The 20,392-nt window shown below is 39.2% G+C and overlaps 1 protein-coding gene across 2 annotated transcripts in view; it reads left to right on the top strand.

Annotated features, from left to right (window-relative positions):
• EYS (eyes shut homolog (Drosophila)) overlaps nucleotides 1-20,392 on the top strand; it is a 2,062,375-nt gene that overhangs the window by 56,807 nt on the left and 1,985,176 nt on the right. For both annotated transcript variants that reach the window (XM_011945635.1, XM_011945634.1), the window contains exon 2: nucleotides 5,361-5,482. The gene's annotated coding sequence lies outside the window, so the exon portion shown is untranslated. The remainder of the gene's footprint in view (nucleotides 1-5,360; nucleotides 5,483-20,392) is intronic.

Here is a 20,392-nt window from a genome sequence, read left to right as displayed (position 1 = left end):
AATTTTTTTCTTCATTCACTCATTGATTGATGGATGATGGACATTTGGGCTTGTTCTTTTTTTTTTTTTTTGCAATTGCAAATTGTGCTGCTATAAATATGTGCATGCAAGTATCTTTTTGGTATAATGACTTATTTTCTTCTGGATTGATACCTGGTAGTGGGATTGCTTGATCAAATGGTAGATCTACTTTTAGTTATTTAAGGAATCTCCACATTGTTTTCCATAGTGGTTGTATTAGTTTACATTCCTACCAAGAGTGTAAAAGTGTTTCCTTTTCACCACATCCACGCCAACATCTATTATTTTTTATTTTTATTTTTATTTTTATTTTGGCCATTCTTTCAGGAGTAAGATGGTAGCACATTGTGGTTTTGTTTTGTATTTTCCTGATAATTAGTGATGTTGAGCATTTTTCTATGTTTGCTGGCCATTTGTATATCTTATTTTGAGGATTGTCTATTCATGTCCTTAGCCCACGTTTTGATGACTTTTTTGTTTGTCTGTTTGTTTTCTCACTGATTTGTTTGAATTATTTGTAGATTCTGCATATTAGTCCTTTGCTGTTAATCTGATAGGTTTTTCTCTACAGGTTACCTGATGCTTTTGCCTCAATGCTCTTAAGGTTCTTTCCTTCGTCTTAACTTCAGATAACTTAATGACTATGTGCCTAGGCAATGATCTTTTTGTGATGAATTTCCCAGGTGTTCTTTGAGTGTTTTGTATTTGGATCTCTAGATCTCTAGCAAGGCTGGGGATGTTGTCTTTGATTATTCCTGCAAGTATGTTTTCCAGACTTTTTGATTTATCTTCTTCCACTGAAACACCAATTATTCTTAGGTTTGGATGCTTAACATAGTCCCAAACTTTTTGCAGGCTTTGTTTATTTATTTATTACTTTTTTGTCTTTGATGGTATGGGTAATTCAAAAGCCTTGTGTTCAAGCTCTGAAGTTCTTTCTTTTGTTTGTTCTATTCTATTGCTGAGGCTTTCCAGCACACTTGGGATTTCTCTAAGTGTATCCTTCATTTCTATAAGTTGTGATTGTTTTTATTTATGTTATCTATTTCACTGAAGATTTTTTCTTTAATAATCTGTATCATGTTTCTGATTTCAAGTTGGATTTCACTTTACTCTGATGCCTCATTGATTAGTTTAATAATCAACCTTCTGAATTTTTTTTTTAACGGCAATTCAGAGATTTCATCTTGGTTTGGATCCATTGCTAGTGAGCTAGTGTGATCTTTTAAGGGTGTTAAAAAACCTTGTTTTGTCATGTTACCAGAATTGTTTTTCTGTTTTCTTCTTATTGGGTAGATTATGTCAGAGGGAATATCTGGGACTGAAGAGCTGTTGTTCAGAATTTTTTGTCCCACCAGGTGCTCCCTTGTTGTGGTATTCTTCCCCTCCCCCTAGAGAAGGGCTCTTCAGGCTCTTGAGAGCTGAACTTCAGTGATTGTTTTTGCTCTTTTGGATCTAGCCACCAAACAGAGGTACTGAGCTCTGGGCCAGTTCTGGGGTGCACTCTGATGTGATTCATCTTCACGTCTTTCACCTGTAGATACCAGTACCTGCTATGGTGAAGATAGTAGCGGAGTGAGGTGAACTCTGTGAGGGTCTTTGGTTGTATTTTTGCTCAGTGCGCTGCTTTTGTGTTGGTTGCCCTCCAGGAAGGAGGTGGCACTTTCAAGAGTGCATCAGCTGTGGTACTATAGGGAGGATGCAGACTTACCCTAGGAATGTCTGGTTAAATATTCAAGTTTCTCCGTCAGTGGACAGGGCCATAGAGCTCCCAAGAGATTATGTCCTTTATCTTTGGCAACTACACTGATTAGAGAAAGATCACCAGGTGGTAGCAGGGATAGGCATGTCTTGGTTCAGGCTCTCCTTGGGTGGGGCTTGCTGCGGCTGCTGTGTGTGGAATGGGAATTTGGTTCCCAGGCCAATGGAGTTATATTCCTGAGTGTATTAGGTTGCCTCTGCTGAGTCATACAGGTCCCCAGAGAAGTGGGGGAAAGTCAGCAGTCACAGGACTCACCCTGCTCCCACAAAGCCCACAGTCTTAAAGGCCAGTCTTACTCCCACTGTGTCCCCCCAACAGCACTGATTCTATTTTTAGGCATTTGGTGACCAGGGCTGAGAACTTGCCCCAGACCACCAGCCTCCCTGCTGAGAAAGCAAATACACTCACAATTTTTTGGCATCTCAGGGAGCCTGCAGTAGCAATCCAATTCCTTCAAAAGGTCAGAGAATTCTCTCAGCTTTCCTGGTATTTTCCTGTGGTATTTCTTGGAGCAAAATTGTATGATGTGAGTCTCCACACACTGCTCTGTCTCTCCAAGCAGGAGCTGCAAGCTAGTCCTGCCTCCTATCTGCATCCTTAATCAAAACTCTCTAAATTATTCTGAAAGTTATTTTCTGGAGGCTAGGTGTTTCCCATAATGGCAGGATTGTTTGTACAAACATTTCTATTTACAAACTTCTAAAAATCTGCATTACATATATTTAAAAAGATCTTCTTAATATCACTGCAGGTCTTGTAAGAAAAGAAATAATTATTAGACTGAAATCAAAGGGAAAGCTAGAACCAGTAGAAGTATTTGTTAGTTACATAAATGTGAATATTTATATTGACATATGTATAGTTTAAAAATATAGAACAAAATGAAGAGTCTAACAGATAAATGTCCCACAATATGTTGCTACCTAATACACCTTTGGGACAAAGGTGCATAAAAAAAAAAAAAAAATGATTGGCTTTCTTGAAGAATTGTAGCCTAATTTTAAAAGTCTGGAGCCTTCAGTAATCTAAGGTATTCAAACTGTTGAATGTGACCGAGGACAAGTAATGCCTTCAATGACTGAAACAAACAGAAATCCTCTCTGGATGAAGGCTTTCGTTCATCTCAGTCCTCTAATTATTCCTACAAATAATTGTGCATTGCTTAATTATGCTTAATTATACAACTAATTATGTATAATGCTTAGCTCAAAAATAGCTAGGTACGTAAAGTAAAAACACACCAAAAGCATGTACGCACCGAAACACAAACAACAAAAGAAACAGACCCAGAAGTACATCATATTGAAATCATCAGGAAGAGCATAAAACAATTCTATCCTTTTTTGATCATGCTTTTATTCAACAAATATGTATTGAGTACCTCTCAGATACTCAGAGCTCCTCTAGGCCCTATATATTCAGTTATGGATAAAATAAGCAAATCTATTTTTTATAAGGACTTTACAATCGAGTGTGATGTTAAACAAAGAGAACTTATTTATTACTTAGGAACTGGTGGAAGCTGTGGTTTGAGCTCAGTTGTTTCTAAATCTTTTCATGGATTACTCTGTGAGATGACTAATTCCAGGCCAGAAAGACCACTAGAGCCCAGGAGTTCAGGGCAGAAGAAACCCTTACACTTTTTAAGTTAAAGAAATCAAAGACAAAAGTAAAGGATATCAGCAGAAACAGGGAAATAAAATGTGATGTTACAGATGTAAAAAAGGATACAAAGAACACAAAGGACTCCAAGATTTAATAAATTAAAAATTCACTGCATAGACCTCATAGCTGATTATATACAAGAATGTAAAGTTAGTGTTCTAAAAGTGCAACAGTACACAGTACAAAGTTCAACCACATGAGCACTACCACTGTAAGTAACGCAGAATAGGACATTGATTAGAGCACTGACATTTTAGACAACTGCACAAGACACTGGGTAAGAATGGGTGAGTTAGAGGATCAGAAAAATTTGCTCCCCTCCTCTCTGAAGAACCAGTAAGGGTGGACAAATTAGAACTTGCCAGAGATATCAGAAACCAGGCATGGCTGACCTGCAGAATGGGACCATTAAGGAAAGCTGGTGGAGACATCTGTGTCAAGGTATTGCCTTTCTGTCTGAGATGGAGTAGGCCTGAGGTCACTCTTGGTCAACAGGGCTAGCAGGTCAATACTACAGATGCAGAGTTGGGGAGAGTATGGTTAATTTTGAATTTGCTTCTCTGAGAGTGGCTGCTTCTGGTTCTCACAGCCTAACACCAAAACAGCCAACAGAAGTTATGTTTGTTGCTTCTTCCCCACTTTCCAAATCATGTACAAACTTCTATTTTGGTCCACTATAACCTGGAAGCATATAGGGAAGCAATATGGAAAACATATTTCTAGCTAAGCTAAGTTTACACTGTAAAAAAAAAAACACCACAAGCATGGGAGACAAAGAAATAAAAGGAAATACAGCAAGAGAATAAAGTGTATACAGGACAGAGTGAGAAAATGTAACATTATTTCAACCGAAGTCCTAAGAGGAGAAAAAAAAAAAGAAATAGGGCACAAATAATAAATGTTACCAGCCAAGGGTAAAGAAAAAAATTGTGGCTGATAATTTTTCAGAAATGGTCAATAACAGAAATCCATAGAGTCAAGGATCCTAAGTAATTTCAGGAAAAAAAAGAAATAAAAATAAATCCACAACTAGAAACATAATGAAACTGTACCTCATCAAATACACCATAAAAAAATCTTAAAAATGGCCCAAGGGAAAATATTAAGTTTAAAGGTGACTTGTCAATAGCAGCAATAAAAGTCAGAAAACAGTAAAATAATATTCTCAACATGCTGAATAAAAACCCAAAACAACACAAAAAGAACAATAACAGGAACACTCCCAACCTTGAATTCTATATGCCTCAAAAATATCCTTCAAGAATGAAGATGAAGTAAAATACTTTTCAGAAAGAGGAGTAGCTGATCTTGCTTTCAACAGCAACTGAAGACATATACATATTTCATGGATGGCCTATGTATTAAAAAGTTGCCTAAAGAAAAAAAAAAACTCTTTTTAATGCAAGAATTATTTTTGAAATTCATTTAGAGATACTCTTATGAAAACAATCACTATGAAAATACAAATATGATCCTGCATATAATTTGAGAGGTATCCTGCCAAGTTGAAGCCCTTTCATGGACCCGCTGAATTACTGCTGACATTTCCCTAACATTTCTTTCCAGTATGGCATTTGGGTTTATAGTTTGAAAATACAGTGGAATGGGAAAAGCATTATTCTATAAATAATGTACTGTTTTATTATTTGAACTTACTTTTATTTGTAGAATTTTTGTATGTCAATTGCTTTCAAAGACTTTGTTACAGCTATACTCTCCGTTTTGAAAGTTAATTACCATCTTATTTCTCTCATTAATTACACAGACAGTAAATGTAGGACCATAGCTAAAGGTAGGATACTGGCTAATTTGAAAAGAGGGGATTATGTCCCTTCATGAGATATGGGAGAGCTTAGGGATGAGGAGAAGAAACTGAAAGATAAAATAACTTTTCTTATTTCTTTTTTTCCAGCTTTGTGTCTCACTCCTCTCTTATACCTGGGGAGTCAAGTCTGGATCCTCTGCTCCATATTTATTTAGCAAATAAAATACTGATCTCAAATCTCAAACAGAAAGGGAACCTGTGTACTTCAGGTAAGGATAAGAGTCCTGAGGAAAAAATCAGGTTCTGTGTTTTTATAATCTTGCCTCATTCCCTGCTTTCCATGGCAATTTTTGCTTCCTTATTCAGAATCTTTCACCATTCATTAACATCCTACTCTAGAAAATTTCAGGTTTTATCGTCTTCGACTCTACTAAATGGTTCCTACCTCTTAAACTCACTTTAGATCCACTAAAAGTAGGCTGAAATATCTCAATTTTTGTAGTTACAATTCTACGGGTTTTCACATTCTTGGTGTTACTTTGTCAGAACATTATTGGGGCCTTGGGAAGAGAAAGAGATGCATTTAATAATGGATTATTTAAATGAATCTCTTTCTCTTTCAAGATGAAAGGGTTGATTTTTTTTTTTTTAGTTAACAGATAGACATGCATAGGTTTTTATATCTTCTAGAAATGACCCTTTATTACTTCCCTAATAACTTTTCTTATTTTTTCAGACTGGAAAATTCTTCCTGAAACTTAATAGAGTTGTGTTCTCTTCCTTTCTCTACTCCTGCTTCTGCTGACAACTAGTTTTAAATGTAGTATTTTCTCAAATTGATATTATATTAATCATATATTCTCAGCTTTTTTGTTCTCTGTATTTTATTATGAGCTTATTTACTTTTTCTCTTAGATATGACAACTAAGAGGATATTGTTCTGAAGTAGCTTGATATCTGCTTGTTCTAGTATCCTGCCAATCTCCATTTCAATCATGTTACTATTTGTTTTGTCTGAACTTTGTGCTACAGAGTAGCTAGGAGGATATAGAGCATGGTAATTAAGAGAGTATTCTGTGATTTTGCAAAGTTAAAGTTAAAATCTTGGCGATACTACTGTCTTGAGTTCCTTAGGGTGTTGCTTTTCCAGCTGGAAACCTCTGTGACCAGTGGCATGTTTGCCTGAGTTTTGCTTGGGCCCACTGGGCTCATTCTGCCCAGTCAGCCTGGCAGGCTGTGCTTGGCTTGCACTACTAGCTAAGATCCCACGCTGGCCAAGAGTAAGCCAGGCACAGTGTGGCAAGGCGTATGTGAGAAAGTGAGCGTGGGGTCCACACACTGCGCACAACCAGGCATGCTGGCTGCTGCAGCAGGGTGTACAGCTCCAGGCACCGGCACAAGTGCCGGATCTGTGTAAGGCTGTGGCTGGATCAGATGTACCACAAGCAGCTTCCACTGTGGGCACCTGTGCCCGGATGAAGGGAATGTGGTGGCACCCAGAAGCTTCCAGACACGAGGAACCACAGAGCCCCAAAGAGGGTATCAAAACCCTGGCTTGGGGAGCCTTTAGGTCTGGCATCCCCAAAGGACCTCCTCAGCTCTTCTCTCCTTTCATTGCCCACAGCATGGCGATCGGGGGGAGTTTCAGCCCTGTTTGTGTTACAGCTCTTTCATTCCCACCATTCAGTTGGTCCTGACTTCTTGTCCTGCCTCTTAAAACAATGAGGTATGCGGACAACTGGAGGGTGAGCAAGGTGGAGAAGAGCTTTATTGAGCAACAGAACAGCTCAGAGGAGTCCCCTAGTGGGTTGCTCCTTTCTGCAGACAGGTCATCTTTATGACTCCAGGAGACCTGAAGTAGGTAGTTCCTTCCCACAGCTGGTAGTCCCGACATGTGTCCGAGTCTGGCTGAGTGCAGGGTTTTAATGGGCTCAGAAGGGAGGAAATAGGCTCTCATTTGTCCATGAACTATCATTGACAGGCCCCAAAAAAAGCACCATAAGTTCTCACTCTGGAAAGTGGACTCCAGCTAGAACTGACAACTGATGGCTTCAGGCCATCCCTGCCTTGAAGGTGGGGTTTCACCTGGGATGCACCCCTTCCACCCAAGGGCCTGTCTGCCACCTGCCACCTGCCACCATCAACATACTGTTCACAGTGCCCACGCTGTTTGTGCTGCGGGGTGCCACAGGCCCATGCTGAGCCACTCTCACCACCCACCCCTGGCCAGCCTCCCTCCTGTGCTTGTTGGTGCCCAAAATCTGGAGGAGGCTGAGGCAGCAGGAAGCTGGTATGTCAGCGCTGCCCTAAGTGCCCGCACACTTGGTCAAGCTACAACAGCACCCAAGCTTGGTCACAACTTTGTCCCATGCTAGAGCGGGTGCTAGAAGTGGGGAGAGGCCAGGGAGCAGGAGCAGGTACCTTCAAGCCTGCAATGGCGAGGAGCTTCCTGGGTCCCTGAAAGTGCAGCGATGCTGGAGTCCAGAGCCAAAGCTGGGTGGCTGCAGCTGTGCTAGGGAGCACGGGCTTCTGTCCCATCAACTAAGTAGGGGTCTTGGCTCTAGCCTGCTCCTAGCTCCTACCAGCTCTGCAGAGCACACAATCCTGTCCATGTCTCAAGCTCTGCAGCCAGCGTCCTTGCAGCAGCTGCTCCACACTGGTCATCACCATCATCACTACTCACTGGCAATATGATTAATGCCTATTATTTTAAATATAGTAAGTTTGAGTTTTTCCTTTTTTCTGTGGAGGAAATAACACATTAACATGAGGATTAAATGAGAAAATGCATGTTAAATTCTTCACCAGAAACTTACTAAAAAAACCGTGGGTTCTCTACAAATAAAACAAACAAAATGTCTGCCCTTGTCATTTTTAAATTGAATTTAGGAAGACTATATATAGTAAATAAGTAAATAAATAAATGTGACCAGGTGTGGTGGCTCATGCCTTTAATCTTAGCACTTCGGGAGGCAGTGGTGGAGGATCATTTGAGCCCAGGACTTAAAGACCAGCCTGCACAACATAGGGAGATGCCATCTCTACAATTTTGTTTTTAAACAACATATCCAACTGTGCTGGTGTAAACTGGTAGTCCCAGCTATTCAGGAGGCTGAAGTGGGAGGACTGCTTGAGCCTGGGAGGTTGAGACTGCAGTGAGCTGTGATTAAACCACTGCACTGCAGCCTAGGTGACAGAATTGAGATCCTGCCTCAAAAAATAAATCACTAACTAAATAGAAGTAAAGTATATAGTATTATAGAAGACATAAGAGCTAAGGAGAAAAAGCAAATACTTAAGAGTAGTGTATATTATAGTACGTAAATTATATATCATAATAAAAAGTTAATGATAGAAAAAAAGCATGGAAGATTAGAGAATATAGGAAGTAGTAATGGTAAAGGAAAGTGGATAATCTTTTATGCTTTTATTTATTTTTCTTTTTCCTTTCCTTATTCTTGCTGTCATCTTAAGGGAAGTGGTTAATAGTTGGCTGTTTTATACAGAATAGTTGAGGAAGAGCTCACTGAAGTAATCAAATTTGAACAGAAATTTGCAGGAAAAGAGATATCCATGTAGCTATTTGGGTGAATAGCAATGTGAAAAAAGAGAACAACCAGAGTAGACTTCCAGGCAGGAGAATGCTTGGCATGTTCAGGAAGACAAGCAAGCAAGAAAATGTAGCCAGAGGACAATGAATGAAAGAGGCTATAATATGAGATGAGGTCATGAAAATAACAAGGTAGGGTTGGGGTGGAAGTGGGACTCATTGCAAAGCATTTTGTAGGTTGTTGTCAAATATTTTGGCTTCTATTTAAGAAAAATAGCAAATCATTGAAAAATTTTGAGCAGAGAAATGACTTTGCCGTCTTTTCAGTTTTACTGGGTTATTCTGACTGAGGTATAGAGAATAGACCACATAAGACAAGAGTAGAATTATAATTGCTTGATCAGTTCTTCCTGCCCACTGCATAAATACAGACCATAGCATTGCACTAAAGAAAAGTTTAATTGACACAAGGCGTGCCATACTACACAGAAGATAGGGTTGTTACTCAAATCAATCTCATCTCAGGCTTTTAGGTTAGCATTTTTTCAAAGACAGTTTGAGGGAAGGGATGGGGTGGCCAGGTAATGGCTACTTGCTGCTGATTGGTTCAGGCAGAGATAAAATTGTAGGAGGGCAAAGCTATCCTCTTAAGCTGAGTCCTCCCATGTGGAACCACAGCAGCAATCAGGTCCAGGTGTTGGACAGACAAAAACCCTGAACAAATATCTCAAAAGGGCAATCCATAGTAGTGATATTGTGATCAGACCACACCTTAGCTCCTCCCCCTAGCCTAATAATGTTTCATTAGATTTACAAAGGTGGTTGAGTCTTTAGGGAGGCCTATTATCATTTAAAACTAAATGTCATATAGACTGGGTACATTCTCATTTCTGTAATCCTTGAGGTTTGGGAGGCCAAGGTGGGAGGATTGCTTGAATCCAGGAGTTTGATACAAACCTAGAAAATTTACAGATACCTCATCTCTATAAAAATAACAAAATAAAATAAGATAAAAGGCATATAAACTAAGTGTTTCTCAAAGTTAGCTTAGCCTAAGCTCAGGAATGTTGAAGGGAAAGGCAAGATGGAGGGCGGGGGGAGAGGGTAAATCAGATCTCTTTTACTGTCATAATTTTCTCCCTGACATAATTTGCAAAGGTAGTTTTAAACCCTGCTTTGGGTTCCATAGCACCTTACTCTTAAGGTGTTGGCTACAGAGATGGGAAAAGGCTGATGATCACTCTAGTTTCTTCCTGTTGACAAGAGGCATAGTTGGGGGTTGAGGTGGGTTATTCACAAGGGAAATAAAAATAAAACCACTTTGCAGCTGTCTGCATGTACTCATGGGGTTCCCAGTTAGTATTCCTAGGCTTATGTGACAAAGATGTTAATATCCTCATCAACAGTTTTAGCACAGCACTTAAATGAACTGCAGACTGGTCCTGAAACTAGATCAGCTCACTTAAAGAGCTGTTTCCCATATCAGGAGACAGCATCTCAGATGGTCTTGACTTCTGTCTGTGATGAAGGCAAATTGATTTTTAATAAGAGGCATTTCTATAGAGACACAAGAAAAATGAAGTTTAATGTTGTGCACAATTTTTCCAGATGTTAGACTCAAAGAACCTTTAGTTATAGAGAAGGAAGGCACTGGTGATCTGACATATTCTTCTCACCTGTATAACAAGGAATAAGCTCAGCTTGCAGGGCCTCAGGAAACAGGTAGTAGCAGTTTCATCGAATCTAAGTCATAAAAAATGGAAGAAAAATTTGAAAGCAATAATTTGGGACTTGTAGCCCAGAAAGATTCAGAATTCAGTTCAAATTTCAGAAAATTATGTAAACTCAGGAACGACGAACAAGACTAGAATCTAACAACAGGTGTATTATAGTTTTTTTCTGAAACCTAATTTTTCTCCCTCCAGTCACTAGTTTTACTAAACACAAATCATAGTAGGACAAAATTACTTGCAAAATAAGTGTTAGTCTTGTTATACTTGACCTGAATATTTGCTTAAAGTCATAAACGCAAGTATTTGCCATGTAAGCTCTTTTTTAAAAATGGCTTTGCTGGAGCTTTATTACATAAAGAATCTCAGATTAGACTTTCTATAGTCATGAGCCTAGCCATGAATTTAACTGTGCTTACAAATATCTGTACAAATTGGGAGTATTCGTCACATCTAGGTCTCAAGATAACTTAGGGCTCACGGGCCTGTCAGAAAGTTACATTCCTTACTTACCACAGGTGAGGAACCCTCTACAGGAATTGCATGGACAAGGTATGATGTCAGTTTTTCCAGGGGCATTTTATTGGCTCCATAAATCAACTTTTATTCCTTAAAGCAGTCTGATAGTATGCCATTCCAGTCAAAGCCTTGGTAAAATTAACCAGTGTCTCCAATGGTGTCCTGTTACAAAAGAAAACAGATTCTTAATGAAGTTATGCAAATACCTATACTGTCATAAATTAGGTATATTTGCAAATAGTTTTCAAATTCTGGAGAAATCAGAAAGAAATATGCCCCATATTTTGATCGCAGAAATGTATTTTACCCAATTTTTTATATTTACATATAACTCAAAAGAGAAAATGTTTTCTGGACTTTGAAAAACAAACAAAAAAAATTAGCAATGTTTCAAGCAAAAGGTTATGTTGGTTTTCCATTAGTTCAATCCAGATAATTAATTCCTGTTCTGCTTAATATTTGTAAACATTTCAGCTCCCATGAGAGTCCTGGGAGTTTTTTAAAATTGTATTCTAATGTTGCAATCTCTAAAGTCATCAGAAACCTGCCTGCAAGAGCACCTATCAGAGTCCTATAGCTGATTAGAAAGGACAAATGTAAAACAATTGTGGATGACGAAAGTCTGAGAACAGCCACCGTTAAGGTCTGGACATCTATGTGGCACACAGTAATTTAACATAACACTCTTAATTATTACTGTTAACATGTACTGAGACCTATCAGAATTATAGGAATTTTATACAATTTTGGAACACACACCAATAACATATATATACAAATACAGCCCAAAGAAAGTCAAACATTATTTTATACTCTACATTGCTTCCTGTGTGATTTTTATATGCCAAATAAGCCAAATACATCTCTTTTCAACTTTAGGATAGCTAATATCTAAAAGGCTAACCAGAATATTTTTTAAAGCTTAATTTAGAATTTGACTTTGGAAAGTTTATCAAATATCAAAGTTTTAAACACATTATATTACAAAATAAAATCCCAGGTCACTTTACTCACTGATAGAGGGGAGACTCAGCTTTTCAAACAGGACCAATAAAGACAGCATAAGGCAAACTGAATCTGCCTCCTCGCTCTGCTGTCCTTTATTTCCTGTCATTTATTCAAAAGGTAAACAAAAGTATTTTATTATCTTTTAATATTACACAAAGATCTTGTTCAAAAGAGAAAGTCAAAATTTACCTTGGCATTAGTGGTACTATTAACGTTAAACAAAATTCTTAATAAAACTTCATAAACAAATATATCATATCTTAGTTTGAATATGAGGTAGAATTTCTATAAACCTTTTTATAATATTTTATAATTTTCTGTTAAACAGCAGATCAACTATCTAAGAAAACCTTGTTAATCAGACACATGAGCCCATATTTGAGGCTTGCATCAGTGTGCTTTTATTTCAATGTTCAACCTATGGTAAAACTAGATCATTCCCTTTAAATCTTAGCCAACTAGCTCATACTCACAGAACTTCCTTTATAAGATCCTCTTTCACAAATCATTTACAACTTGTCTAAACCTTCAGGTTTGCCCGTTACTTTTTTTTTTTTTTTCTGGACAGGATAATCCTTAAAATCCTCAGAACTAAACAAAGTTATGTTCTCTTTAACAATATTTTTGCACTTTCTTATTTCCTTTTACCAAAAACATTCTACTTTCCTTACACACCTTGCATGTAAAACTGTGTCTTCAGTAGTCTCAAGTACATGTTACAATGCCAACTTTCAGCAACTTTTATTTTGGTTGAGGAACCTTGTAAATAAGCAATTTTTAACCAGGTATCAGCTTGCAGAGCCCAGTACAAGAACAGAGTTGTAATGTCTGACTCTTCCCAATCTAGTTTAGCAAACCTGGCTAACTCTGCATGTCCCCAGACCTTACCTAGAATATGTGACTCTACAACAGACAAGTCAAACAATTAGAAAAAAGTGATAGAAGTAGTTTATGGCCTTAAAATTCTAACAAAGACAGTATTCAACCTGCCTAATTTGGACCAAATGTCTAAATGTTGAAGACATTTTTGTTTTACTTTACCAATAGTCTTTAAACTGTCTTTATTTTCTAAAGATTATTAGAGTCACATGACCTAAAGGCATGAAAGTTTATATTTTTTCTGGCAATATATTTGTTTTAAGTTCTTATTTTTCTTTAAGCCAATTAATTACAGTTGTTTCATATAAACATCACACATGCAACACATAAACATACACAGACAGAAACACATCTGGTAGTGTGATAAAAAAAAATATTAGTTATAAGAGAAAAGAGGAATAGACAGGAGAAAACTGAGAATCAAGGTAGAATTTCATCAAATGGGAAGTTTGCAGAGGGAAAGCAGGGGCTTTCAAACAATAGCTGTAAAGGCAACCTCCTATGTGAAATAAGTAAGCCTTAACTAATGGTATTGAGAGGTGACAATGTGCTGGCGGCCCTCACTCACTCTCAGCACCTCCTTGGCCTAGGCGTCAACTCTGGCCATGCTTGAGGAGTCTTTCAGCCCACCAGGGCACTGTGGGAGCCCCTCTCTGGGCACTGTGGGAGCCCCTCTCTGGGTTGGCCGAGGCTGGAGCTGGCTCCCTCTGCTTGTGGAGAGGTGTGGAGGAAGAGGCATGGGCAGGAATCGGGGCTGCAGCGGGGCTCATGAACCAGCACGAGTTCTGGGTGGGCGTGGGCTTGGCAGGTCCTGCACTGGGAGTGGCCAGCAGGCGCTGCTGGCCCTGGGCAGTGAGGGGCTTAGCATGGGCCAGCAGCTGCAGAGGGTGCGCAGGGTCCCCCAGCACTGCCAGCCCGCCAGTGCTGCACTTGAATTCTCATGGGGCCTCAATAGCCTCCCCACGGGGCAGGGCTTGGGACCTGCAGCCCACCATGCCTGACCCTCCTCCCACCCCCGCTGTGGGCTCCTGCATGGCCTGAGCCTCCCCGAGGAGCGCTGCCCCCCTGTGCCTTGGCGCCAGGTCCCATCGACCACCCAAGGGCTGAGGAGTAAGGGTGCACAGCAGGGTACTGGTGGGCACCTCTGCCTGTGGCCCTGGTGCAGGATCCACTAGGTGAAGCCAACTGGGCTCCTGGGTCTAATGGAGACTTGGAGAACCTTTATGTCTAGCTAAGGGATTGTAAATACACCAATCGGTACCCTGTGTCTAGCTCAAGGTTTGTAAATACACCAATCAGTACTCTGTATCTAGCTAACCTAGTGGGGACTTGGAGAACTTTTCTGTCTAGCACTCTATCTAGCGAAAGGATTGCAGATGCACCAATCAGCACTGTGTCTAGCTCACAGTTTGTAAATACACCAATTGGTACTCTGTATCTAGCTAACCTAGTGGGGTCTTGGAGAACTTTTCTGTCTAGCACTCTGTGTCTGGCTAAAAGGATTGTAAAGCACCAATCAGCACTCTGTGTCTAGCTCAGGGATTATAAATGCACCAATCAGCTCTCTGTAAAATGGACCAATCAGCAGGATGTGGGTGGGGTCAGATAAGGGAATAAAAGCAGGCTGTCCCACCCAGCTGCAACCCGGGTGGCCTTCCACACAGTGGAAGATTTGTTCTTAGCCCTTTAGGGTAAATCTTGCTGCTGTTCACTCTTTGGGTTCACGTCACCTTAAGAGCTGTAACACCCACCCCTAAGGTCTGCAGCTTCACTCCTGAAGCCAGGGAGACCATGAACCCACTGGGAAGAATGAAGAACTCCAGATGCCCCGCCTTTAAGAGCTGTAACACTCACTGCAAATGTCTGCAACTTCACTCCTGAAGTCAGCGAGACCACAAACCCACCAGAAGGAAGAAACTGTGGACACATGTGAACATCTAAAGAAAGAAAATTCCGGACACACCAACTTTAAGTACTGTAACACTCACCGTGAGGGTCCCCAACTTCATTCTTGAAGTCAGCTGGACCAAGAACCCACCAATTCTGAACACAGTATCACTTAACCACAGATGCATAAGATATCTTCAAAAGGATTATAAGCAATTTTTACAAGATCTAGAATCTCCGCAAATGTTGCAAACTCAGAAGCTATTCATGAAAGGGAAAATAATTAAGAAATGACAAAAGTCCCGAAAGTATCAATCCACAAAGGATTGCTTCCAAAGCCGAAAATTGAGTTCAGGCCACCATTGTGAATGGGCAGAGCCTTAGCAACTGATCTATAGCATACAGTGACTGCAATTCCCTTTCCTAGAAGCAGTCTAGAACATTTTCAAGCTTGCAAAGGATCTACCCTGCTCAAGAGAACTTTCTAAGTCCAGCCATGTTGTTATTATGCATCCCTCTTTTAATTTAACTTTTTTTATTTGTTAAGAATTAGAGATCTCTAAAATCCCTTTTCTTTCACTGATGTACTTAGTCCAATAGCGACTCAGTCCAAAAGCCTGTAAAAGTCTAGAGAGCAATTTCTCAGGTTTTTAGCATATAATCATACAAGGTATTTCTAGAAAGGCGACAGAAGAGACATCTCTATAATCTCCCAGAATTCACTCTCGGAAATGGGCTTAAGATAGCAAAAGATGACAAAGGCCCTATGGGGCAATACTTACCCAATATCTTAATATGTTTGAGATGAAGAGTGTGCTGACTTCTCTCAGACTGGCTTCCTGAAATGAACCCCCAAATCTCTGCCTTCTGAATGATGGAGACCAAAAGATCGTACCCCCATGTGGCCACAAAGTCATGCTCTCAAGAGCATAAAGGAAGAGAGGGGAACCCTCATTTGGTTTTCATTTTAGGGATGCACAGCAAAGTTTGTAACCAGTCTGCCAGAATGGCTTGAATAGCCAGCTTATAGGGGTCCTAAGCCCACATTTTATACTGTGTTAACCCTCTTTATGACAGAACAACACAAAAAGACAAATTTATAGTGCAAAGTACACCAAATTTGCTACAGCCTAAGACTAGCCTCACAAATCCTTTTTTCTATTCATCAAAACCCTGCAGAGGAGACAGCAAATTTTATCATCTATTCAACTGGTTTGTACACAGAGAGAGGCCAGAAGCCTGACTGATAAAAAAAAAAAAGTTCTTACTCTTTTGCCAGCATGCCAGGTTTATGGCTTCCCTTTCCCTGCGCAGCCCTGGGGATCCTGTTTGCCTTAACATAGCTTTAGGGGCAAAGCTGCAATACAAAGGAAAATCACCTTATTCTATCTCATGAAACCATATGCAAAAGCCTTTTAATTTTGCAAGATACCACCCAATGGGCTGCTTATGGGAACCGAATTAATATTATCCATTCCAGCTGAAGGACATAATGTAACAAAACAGACACAAAAGTTCTCTGAGTTAGTCCTGCTGAACTTAATCAACAATTCTTTCAGAGATCCCCTCCACATATAAAAACACACACAACAAAGATAAAACAAAAAAGGCGGAGGGGACTTCCAAAGCTAGTTCCCTAACCAAGAATTTCCAAGAGTATTCCTCCAAACTAACTTCCTGTTCTCCATCTGAGTAATCTTCTCAAAGTCTCCTCAGTTGAGGAGAAATCTCCTGAAGCAAGGCACCTCCTACTATTCAGGGAGAGCTAATCAAGACCCCCAAAGGAGTTGAATGCATCAGGAGAAAGAAAATGTTGGCAGCTCCCAGAATACCTGCCAGACCAGTCTAAAGTTGTCTTAGATGGCCTTTAGTTAAATGTGCAGCTGTGAGAGCTCATCTCCAGGTCTGCCACACTGGCAGGGGACTGAAAAACCACAAGCAACTGTGATGGTGGGTCCCTGACAAGACTCCAAATTTAAGTGCTTACTTTTCACTTATAAACAGTGAAAATTTTACTTTCGCTTTTAAATGGTGGTTTCAGGAAGAACCACCTGACAGGTTCTTTCTGACTGCTGCATAAATAAAGACCATAGCCTTGCAGTAAAGAAAGATTTTCATTGATGCAAGGCCAGCCATACCACATGGGCAATAGAGTTATTACTCAAATCAGTCTTATCTCAGGCTCATAGGTTAAGGGTTTTTCAAAGGCAGTTGTGGGAAAGGGATGGGTGATGGATGCTTAGTTTCAATAAGGACTCAATCCAAAAGCCAGATAATGATTGATTACTGCTAACTGGTGGGGGTAGAAATGAAATCATAGGGGATGGAAGCTGTCCTCTTGAGCTAAGTCCCTCCCAGGTAGAGTCACAGGAACAATCGGTCCAGGTGGATCCATGGGGGTCAGGCTTGCAAAAAACCTGAAAAGATACCTCAAAAGGCCAATCTATAGTAGTGAAGTTGCACAGGTAGTGACCAGTCTACACGTTAGCTCCTGCTAGCCTGATGACCTTTCATTAGCTTTCCAAAGGTGACTGAGTTTTGGGGAAGGTCTATTATCATTTAAACTATAAACTAAATGTCTTCCAAAGTTAGCTTTGCCTAACTAAGCTCAGGAATGATTAAGGGAAAGGCAAGATGGAGGTTGGGTTAAATCATATCTCTTTTACTGTCATAATTTTCTCACTGATATAATTTGCAAATGCAGTTTTAGGAGCAAAGGGAAGAGTTAAGAGGCTGTTGCAATAATCTGTGCAAGAAATGGTGGTGGCTCAGATAAGGGTGGTGGAGTAGGAGGTGCTGAGATGTGCTGAGATTTTTGGATATATTTTGATAGAGTTACGACTAGATTTGCTAAAATATAGAATGTAGGTGGCGGACAGAAATCAAGGATGACTCCACAGTTGTTGGCTTCAGCCTTGAAACATTAAATTACTACTAACTGGAATGGGGAAATCTTCACGAGGATCAAGTTTTGCAGATGTCAAGTTTGAAATGCAGATAAACTTCCATGTAGAGTTGCTGAGTAGCTAGCTGAATACATGACTGGCCTTGTGATAGAATTAAGATTAATCATCACATAAACACAGTGTATATTCATGAGGTTATATAAGATCACTAAGGGAGTGGGTATAGATAAAGAAGTAAAATGCTGAATCCTAAACTGATTCAATATTTAGTGGCCTTAACATGGAAGCTAACACGATTGTTATGACTCAGTAAATGACGGGATTTTGAATGCATCTAATATATATATATATATATATATATACACATTTTTTTTTTTTTTTTTTTCAGACAGAGTATCCCTGTCACCCAGGCTGGAGTGCAGTGGTGTGATCTTGGCTCACTGCAAGCTCCGCCTCCCGGGTTCACGCCATTCTCCTGCCTCAGCCTCCCCAGTAACTGGGACTACAGGTGCCCGCCACCATGCCTAGCTAATTTTTTTGTTGTTGTTTGTTTGTTTTAGTATAGACGGGGTTTCACCATGTTAGCCAGGATGGTCTCGATCTCCTGACTTCGTGATCTGCCCACCTCGGCCTCCCAAAGTGCTGGAATTACAAGTGTGAGCCACCACACCCAGACAATTTTTAAAAAATTATAATCAAGTAACACTACTATCAGTGTGTTTAATAAGTAGAGAATTCTTTATAGATCCACGAAGTCCAGGGCTGAAGAGGTTGCTCAGAAATGTAATTCAGCATCTTGACTCTTTTTTCCTTCTGTTTGTCATCATTTGTTCATATGTTTGTCTCTTCATCAATACAAAGTAACGACTGCAATCCCAGGTATTGTTCACAATACAGGTTAGAAGAAGCAAATATAGAAAAAGGACAAAGAAAAGAAGAGCCAAGCCGGTCAAGTCTGTTTATTTTAAAAACATTTCCTGGAAACATTACTCAGAGATTTCTGTAGTTTCTGAAAGAATAAGCTACAAGAGTCTGGAAATGTATGTTAGCTTTTCATATTCTATAGCAGGGGTCAGCACACATTCAAGGCAAAGGCCAAAGAGTACTGAAGACTTTGGGACCATATGACCTTTCTCCCAACTACTTACCTTTGCCATTGTAGTGGGGAAACAGCCATAGACAATATGTAAATGAATGACTATGGTTGTGTTTTAATAAACTTTATCTACAAAAATAGGAAAGACTCCAATTTGATCTGTGGGTTTTGGTTTGCTGACCCCTGCTCTATGGAAGTGTGATAAATGGGAAAAGGACCAGTGTGTGGCTTTGAGGGTAGGTATTTTATAATTATAGTAGGTATGTTATAGGCAGCTCCTATTAATTAACACTGATTATCTCAGAAAACTGTAGAGGGAGAAGCATAATGGACAGCTTCACCATTTAATACCACTGTGAACTCGGCAAGTCACTTATTCTTCTGATGTCAAGTTTTCTCATGTATAAAACAGAGACATTAAAACCTACCTCACCTACCTCTACAGATGAGTGGGAGAATTAAATGAAATAATGTGAAATACAATGAAAATGCTTTGAAAATTCTCTGATACTCGCAAGTAATATGGTACTTCAGACTTGGCACAAAATGCATTCTATAAAATACACTGAGCTTTTCTTTCCTCCTTTTTAAAGTGTTTTTTGATATAATTACAAAATGAAATATAGCACACTGCAAGAAGCAAGAAGGTAAAGTGTTACCTTTGTAGCCTAACCCTGCTGAGACAAGTGATGAGAGGAAAGTGAACTCCCAGATATGAATTACTAGAAGATCTAAGTGAGATAAGATTAGTTATACAAAAGTTAGAAAAATAAATCTCATGATAGATAGTTCAGAGAAAACACAACTCCAACAATGCAATGATTACATTGTGGTACCAAGAAAAATACTTTATATAGTGTCTTTATGTAAGCCAACCTTTTTGACTCCTCATTTGCTATTAAAAATACTATTTAATAAATTTCTGTAGATAGATATATTTGCTGTGTAACATTGAGACTTTTATTTTATTAATTACATAAGCTACGTGGAACATAGATCCAAGGGCCCTCAGTTATGGTCCTCAATTTATCCCTATATACTAGTGTACTCTGAAATTCAGGGCAAGTTATTTAACTTACCTGGGACTCAATTTCTCCATCTATGGAACATGGAAATTAAACTAGGTATCATAAGATAATCTAGTTTTTCAATTCTTTGTTTCTACTTGAGAAAATATAACTTACCTAGTGGTATATATTACATTCTTATATTCATCCAAGTAGCATAATAAGTTATTAAGGAATAACTAATAGATTTATAACACTGTTCGGAGTGCATATTTCTTCTGCTCAAACACCACACAAACAGCAACACTGACCTTTCAATGGAAAATGAGTATGGCAGTTGATATGCTAACCTGTAATTAAAATGAAATATGAAATTGGAATATGATAGAGCATGAATAATAACATACTCACCTGCACTAAGGGAGCCCTTTGTATTACAGAAAAAAAGAAAATGTAATATATATTTTATCTTTATAGAGTTAGTGAGTACAAGTGCAGCTTGCTTGCTTTTTCTTTCTTTCTTTCTTTTTCTTTCTTTCTTTCTTTCTTTCTTTCTTTCTTTCTTTCTTTCTTTCTTTCTTTCTTTCTTTCTTTCTT

This window comes from Colobus angolensis, unplaced genomic scaffold (genome assembly GCF_000951035.1).
Source record: "Colobus angolensis palliatus isolate OR3802 unplaced genomic scaffold, Cang.pa_1.0 Scaffold241, whole genome shotgun sequence".
NCBI classification, from domain to species: domain Eukaryota; kingdom Metazoa; phylum Chordata; class Mammalia; order Primates; family Cercopithecidae; genus Colobus; species Colobus angolensis.
Note: the sequence above shows the minus strand (reverse complement) of the source record. Positions and strands in the feature narration are given on the sequence as shown.